At 37.5% G+C, this 6659-nt stretch overlaps 1 pseudogene; it reads left to right on the plus strand.

Annotated features, from left to right (window-relative positions):
- The first annotated feature begins 2578 nt into the window (after positions 1-2578).
- On the plus strand, positions 2579-6124 carry LOC141817236 (protein kinase STUNTED-like; annotated as a pseudogene).
- Positions 6125-6659: the final 535 nt, after the last annotated feature.

Raw genomic sequence — 6659 nt, forward strand, 5'->3', positions numbered from 1 at the left:
TTAGTACTCTTATTTCGTGTTCGACGATTCAATTCGGTTATTTATTATTATTATAAAAATCCTCCTAATTCATTTTAAATCAACTGAACCTCTTTAAGCTAATAAATTTGATTCGGCTATAACTGGGTCAAATCAACTCCAAATCAATTTCGATTTGAACCAACGAAATTCTTATCTCTGCACCTATCCGCATGTACTACATGCATGGAGAATTAAGGTGAATGATTTATGCATAGAAATTGTTATCACATCACAAATTAAGATCTACACTATATCTACTTCATAATATCATAGTTGTCTCTATTAAATTTCTATCATATTAAACAAGAGTTTTTCTAGATCAGAGCTCCACGTAGATTTTTTTAAATCAAAATATATCTGATTTATATTCATTTCTCTTCCCATTTCTTCTCCAAAATAGTCTCAAATTCTCACTGCCACTTTGACCAATCAATTCTACTATTCGTTGAAAACTTGAAATTGACCACATATTTAGAAAGCTCTCGACCTAAGCTATCCATTGGTACCACTTTTACGAGGAAATATCGCGACTTGAAATGTGCTCGTCGGTCCTCTTCTCGTCGGAGCTATGTGACACATTTCTGTCATCGCCGTGGATTCTTGTGGTTGAAAATTGTGGTTTGAGGAACTTTAGCTTGGTTTTAGTACCTAAAGTGCAATTTCAAAGGCTGGCAACGAGTGAAAGTAGAACTCCATCTCACTTTTCGATTATTGATTCGATTTTTAGGCATTTAGAGTTGAAAATTTTCTTTAATTGATTAATTAAGTTGTGTTATATTCTTAAATATATGTTGAAAAAATAATTTTAGGGATCAACAAACGTTATCTTAACTAAAATCAAAAGTTATAGTAAAAAATTTTGAATTTAAGTTCGTTTTCAAATTCTTAAATTGAAATTTTAAATTTTTAGATTGTGAAAATCGACTTACATTAATATTTAAAATTTTTAAAAATTTCTAAATATAAGTATTTTTGAGTTGAATAATTCAATCTTGTGTTGATGCATTATAATTATGAAATATAATTTTTAAAAATTATTATGTATAATTGTAAAATAAAATTTTAAAAAATTTAAAACTTTTGAAAAATTTATTTGAATTTGTCATCTCTCAGATTGAACATCCTGTTACATCACTGATTGTATGGTAGCTAGTTTAAAATAAAATTATATATAATGGTATCGTGATATGCGTACGTTTTGGTTAACCACACCTTGAAACTTTATGTACAAGACGAAGTTATAGTAATTTATAAAACAATTTGCATGATTAGGAGTGTACTTAGATTTGTTTATCCGTCACTCTCGAGGACTCAGACTTTTTGTAAAAAAAATACAGAGATATACATATTTATAAATATAAGAAAATACCCTCTCATTTATCATATATCTTATTAAAATCAATGTCACCATTTAATAACCCTTTAACAATGTATATGAATGATAGGTTAATTGTTTTAGTGCTAACTCTTAACAAAATAATGATTAATTATATGTTAAGAAAGTACATAACCATTCTCTACTTTATATAGTCTAACAAAATAATGGTGGACTAGCCGCCCGAATAGAGTCTTAGACATTGATCTTCAAACCATGATAAACAAACTTAACTTCTCGTTATAGAAAACAAATGTATTAAAATGATAGCAAGATATACATTTGGGTGCCCTATCTTAATGGTCATGACAACAATGTCAAAGCCGTGTTTTAGTTTAGGTAATATCGTCTTGGACAACAAGAGAAGGAAGTCGATCGAAGGAGGATAGTTTAGTGATGTGTGTATGTCTAAGAATTGATTGGATCTAGAGAAGCACCTACAAGAGAAAGCCGATCATGACATAAATAAAACTACTTTGATCTTAATCCTTTCTATAAAAGGTATGTCAACAAGTCATAAAAGGGTCAAACTAGTGTTACAAATATAAGTATCTCCTCGCTTTCCCTTCCCCCTCCGAATTCTAACCATAATATTCTTGTATAAATATGAAATAAATGTGAGAGATATTTAATTTTTTATTATATTAAAATAAAGATGTCATGTTTAACCATGTAAATATCAAAATTCTAATTAATAAAGTATATATTTTTTTCTATTTTTTGATTTTTTTTATTGTCTTATTTTCTATTTATTTTATCTATAGTTTAGTTCAATTGAGTGACTTTAATAAAAAATTAAATCGAATCGAATTAAATCTTAAAAATAGATTCTCATGTCCCACTGGCCCCACACACACGAATATTGATGGCTCACTAACTTACTGAACTTGTGGTGTGAGGCGGGCTTTCCCACAAGTCCATGTCCAACCCTACCAAAAAAAACCAATAAAACAAAAATAAATACCACTTCTACTTTTATAAATTTTATTTTTTTAATAATAAATCGAAATTATTATATTTCTCAGAATGAATGAATCTAAAGGCTAATGATGCACAACATCAATTCTATTTGGAACAACAATTGTAGGGCATCCCCACTCTGACCCACAGCCGATGGGCGACTGGATCCCCTCCAACTTAAGGCACGCTCAACACTCCACTCGCCGTCAACTGCAAGCTCCATCCTTCTCTTCCACTAGAAGAAGCGGAGCAGATATGCAACATCGATGAAGATCCAACTGGTGGTGGAGGAGGAGGAGGAGGAGACGACGACGAAGAAGAAGAAAAGAAGCAGCTCATCGGAGATGGCGGCGCACGAGCTGCAACGGGCCGGCCTAAAAGAGTTGCAGGAGAAGACGCAGCAGAACGAAGCGGGTGGAGGCGGCGGGAAGACCGTGGTGGTGGGATTCAAGATGGACGCCGATAGCCGAGAACTCCTCACCTGGGCTCTCGTCAAACACGCCGACGCCGGCGATCGCGTCGTCGCCCTGCACGTCCTCCCTTTATCCCCATCCGGTGCTTTTTCTCCGCCGATTAATTGTTCTTTTTTTTTGTTTTTCCTTTTCTGGCCATCTAATCGCTCTTATTCTCGCCGGTAGACTCGTCGGAGGACGGCTTCAGCTGCTCCTATCGACCCCTCTTGTCTCTCATCAAAGAGTTCGACGCTATGCTCGCCGTTTACGAGGGATTCTGCAACCTAAAGCAGGTGGTCTTTTGAGGTTTCTCCACTGCTCTCTTTTTCCACTCTAATTGAATTTCTAACAAATACTGATTCCTTGATAGGTGGAGTTAAAGATGAAGATAGCCCGAGGGCTCTCCGTCCGGAAAGTTTTGGTCCGCGAAGCCATCTCCTACCGAGCCGGCAAGCTTGTCGTAGGCGTCTCTAAGAACGATCGTGGCATCGGGTGAGTTGATTCGATTTGATGTAATTTTCTACAAATTCTTCCCCTGATCGCTGTTTTGGGTGATTCAAAATCGATTGATTTCGGCTAGGTGTTCATTCAACTCGATCGCCAAGTACTGTGCGAGGAAGCTACCTCGAGATTGCTCTGTTTACGCGGTGAGCAACGGCAAGACCTTGTTCAAGAGAGAAGCATTGGCGGCTTCTCGGCTCCTAGGTTGTTGCCCTGTTTACAGTTTTCTGGATTGGTTTATAATTTGGTATTCATCTATTGATACACTTCTGATTTGACTATGATTCAATTGATGACAGAGGATAAGAAAACCCACAACGAAGCTAAGATCCTCACAACAGCATATGCAGGTGGGCATGCCTTGTATAGGAGCTACTCAAAGCTCCGGAATTCAAGAAAAAGATCCTCTAATCTGAACAAAAGCAGCTCTGTTTGTCGTGAGATTATAGAGAGATGTGATGGTTCGGCAACTCAAGGAATTCTCACAGTGGAGGCAAAGGAGCAGTCGTTTGTGATGTCTGAAAAACTCGTTGGCTCTGGTTCCTGAGAGGAAAGCTGAGCCTGCATCTGCTTCTTCAAGCTCCATTTCATTGCTTTTTCATGAGGAAGTCAGACATGGTTGGCCTCTCCTCAGAAACGTAGTGTCACCTGACACCCGAGCTATTCCAGCTGATGGATCGAAGATCTCGGTGCTTCAATGGGTGATGCGTCTGCCAAGTCGATTCTCGGCAGCATCCACAGTTCATCCTGACTCCAAGCCCATGCATTCACATATTGTAGAAGAAGAAAGGAAATTTCCCAAGGAATTGGAACATCTCCGAGATAGGTGCTCATCAGTTTGTAGATTGTTCAGATACAATGAACTCGCTCATATGACTTCTGGCTTCTCACCAGGTTCTCTACTTTCATCCATCTTTTATTGCTCCTGTAGATTTGATTGGATAATCAACATTAGAAAAACTCAGATTTTGATATTTGTCATCTATACCTGATGCCTCTGTGCCGTGAAAATATGTAGATAAACTGATTGGCAAAGGAGGTAGCAGTCATGTTTATAAAGGTTGCCTTTCAGATGGCAAGGAATTGGCTGTGAAAATTCTAAAACCCTCTGTGGATGTGATGGACGAGTTTGTAACAGAAATAGAGATCATGACATCCTTGCATCATAAGAACATTGTTTCTTTGGTTGGATTTTGCATTGAAGGGGGGAATCTCATGTTAGTCTATAATTTCCTACCAAGAGGTAGCTTAGAGGACAACCTTCATGGTGAGTGCATCCGAATTTAATTTGGAAATACTCATTTTCATGTACTTCAAATCAATTATCAGTCTTGTAAATCCTATTTGGTGCCAGGTGAGAGTTTGAGCAAAAATTCTCTTGGCTGGTCCGAGAGGTACAAGGTGGCAGTGGGCATTGCTGAGGCATTGAATTATCTGCATGGAGCCAGCAATGCTCAACCTGTTATCCATAGAGACGTGAAATCCTCTAACATTCTCTTGTTGGAAGATTTTGAACCTCAGGTACACGAAAAAGATTTTTAAAAAAACATTTATTTTTTTCCATTTTGTATCACCAATTGCTCATACTTTGATTTTGTTATGCTTAAGTTGGCTGATTTTGGACTTGCTAAATGGGCATCAGTTTCAGCATCACAACTGATATGCAGTGATGTAGCAGGAACTTTCGGGTGAGTACCGCATTGTTAAGTATCCTGAGATGTTGAGCAAGCTAGTTAAGAATTGATCTTGCTTATACGTGTCAAGTCTTGTTCTACTGTAGATATTTGGCTCCAGAATATTTCATGTATGGAAAGGTGAATGAAAAAATTGATGTCTACGCTTTTGGTGTGGTACTTCTGGAGCTTCTCTCAGGAAGGAAACCTGTCAGCACAAGTTGCCCCAAGGGCCAAGAGAGTTTGGTTATGTGGGTATGTCCTTATCTGAAAATTTGGTTTATCCATGTAAGATTTTTATTCAGAATCGGCGATGTAATCTGTTGAATTTTCTTTTTAAAGATTCTGTAGATTGTAAACAACAGTTTGGTCCTAATAACAGGCAATGCCAATCCTCCAAGGTGGAGAAGTTAAGGATCTTCTCGATCCATGTTTAAGAACTAGTTACAATGAGGCGCAACTGGAGTGTATCATCCTAGCCATCTCCCTCTGTATTAAGCGTGCCTCTCGATATCGGCCTCATATAACATTTGTAAGACTTCATCATCATTATATCCCAAACATCTGGCATTTGGTAATAGCTCAAATTTTAGTTTCTGATATGTTATTCTTCTTGTATTGTAGGTGCTGAAACTACTGAAAGGTGATGATGAGGTTCTACAATTGGCGAAATCACAAGTTCAAAATTCAAAAGAGTCGGGTGGGTTGGACGATGAGGGGGTCTTTGGGAGTAACAACATCCAATGTCATATTACTCTTGCTTTGGAAGATATACATGATGCCTCGTCATCGGTTAGCAGCATAGAACCACCTATAGCAAGCTTATCCCTCGAGGAGTATCTGCAAGGCAGATGGAGTCGCTCCTCGAGCTTTGATTGATGAATGTCATACTTACGAAAGTGACTTTCCTCACTCTAATTTTATCTTGTATTTTAGGAGGATTGGATGAGAGGTGGTGTTGGTACCCTCCTCCTCTCCTTGAGCATTTGTTGGAACAATTTGATTTCCACTTGAGAATTCCTCAGCCAAAAGGTGTGGCTGTTAATTTTAGATGATACTGCTGGAAATGTCCACAGCAGTTCTTATTTCAGAAACTGAAATCAAGAAAAAAAAAACAGTGAGATGAGGAAATTCTATTATAGAGATGTAGAATTCAATAACTAGATCCAATAGAGTATGTGACAACAAATTTGTACAAGAAGTTAGAAATTCCATCAAAAACAGATAGAATGGTGCCAAGACCTTGCTGCTGGAAAGGGTTTTAGAGAAACTAGTAAGTTTCAAGGGTTGCTGAAAATAAGAAGTTGCTGATGTTTAAATCCTTAGATTTCTGAATTGGTGGTGTTGTGCTGTTAGGGAGGTCTAAGCAACAAGATGGTGGTGTTGGAACCATCATGCAATCGAACTTAAATTTTGATATTGACAAAAGGTTAAAGTTAAAATTACTTGCGATCTGATATGTTTATCAAGTTTACATGAAGTTCTAGTTGAGACTAGGTAAGGATATCCTAGTCGATGGGACTAGACAAGGAAATCCTAGTCGGAGAGACTAGACAGGAAGATTTGGCAAATCGAGGACATCAGACAGGAAGTGGTTCTTTTTCCCTGGTAAATAACTAGTGGGGCAAGTGCACTTAACTTAATTAACTTAGTAAAAACTGCTATATTCTGATAGTC

Source organism: Curcuma longa, unplaced genomic scaffold (genome assembly GCF_044706935.1).
Source record: "Curcuma longa cultivar G26 ecotype Majalengka, Jawa Barat unplaced genomic scaffold, ITB_CL_G26_1.1 contig_19768, whole genome shotgun sequence".
NCBI lineage: Eukaryota > Viridiplantae > Streptophyta > Magnoliopsida > Zingiberales > Zingiberaceae > Curcuma > Curcuma longa.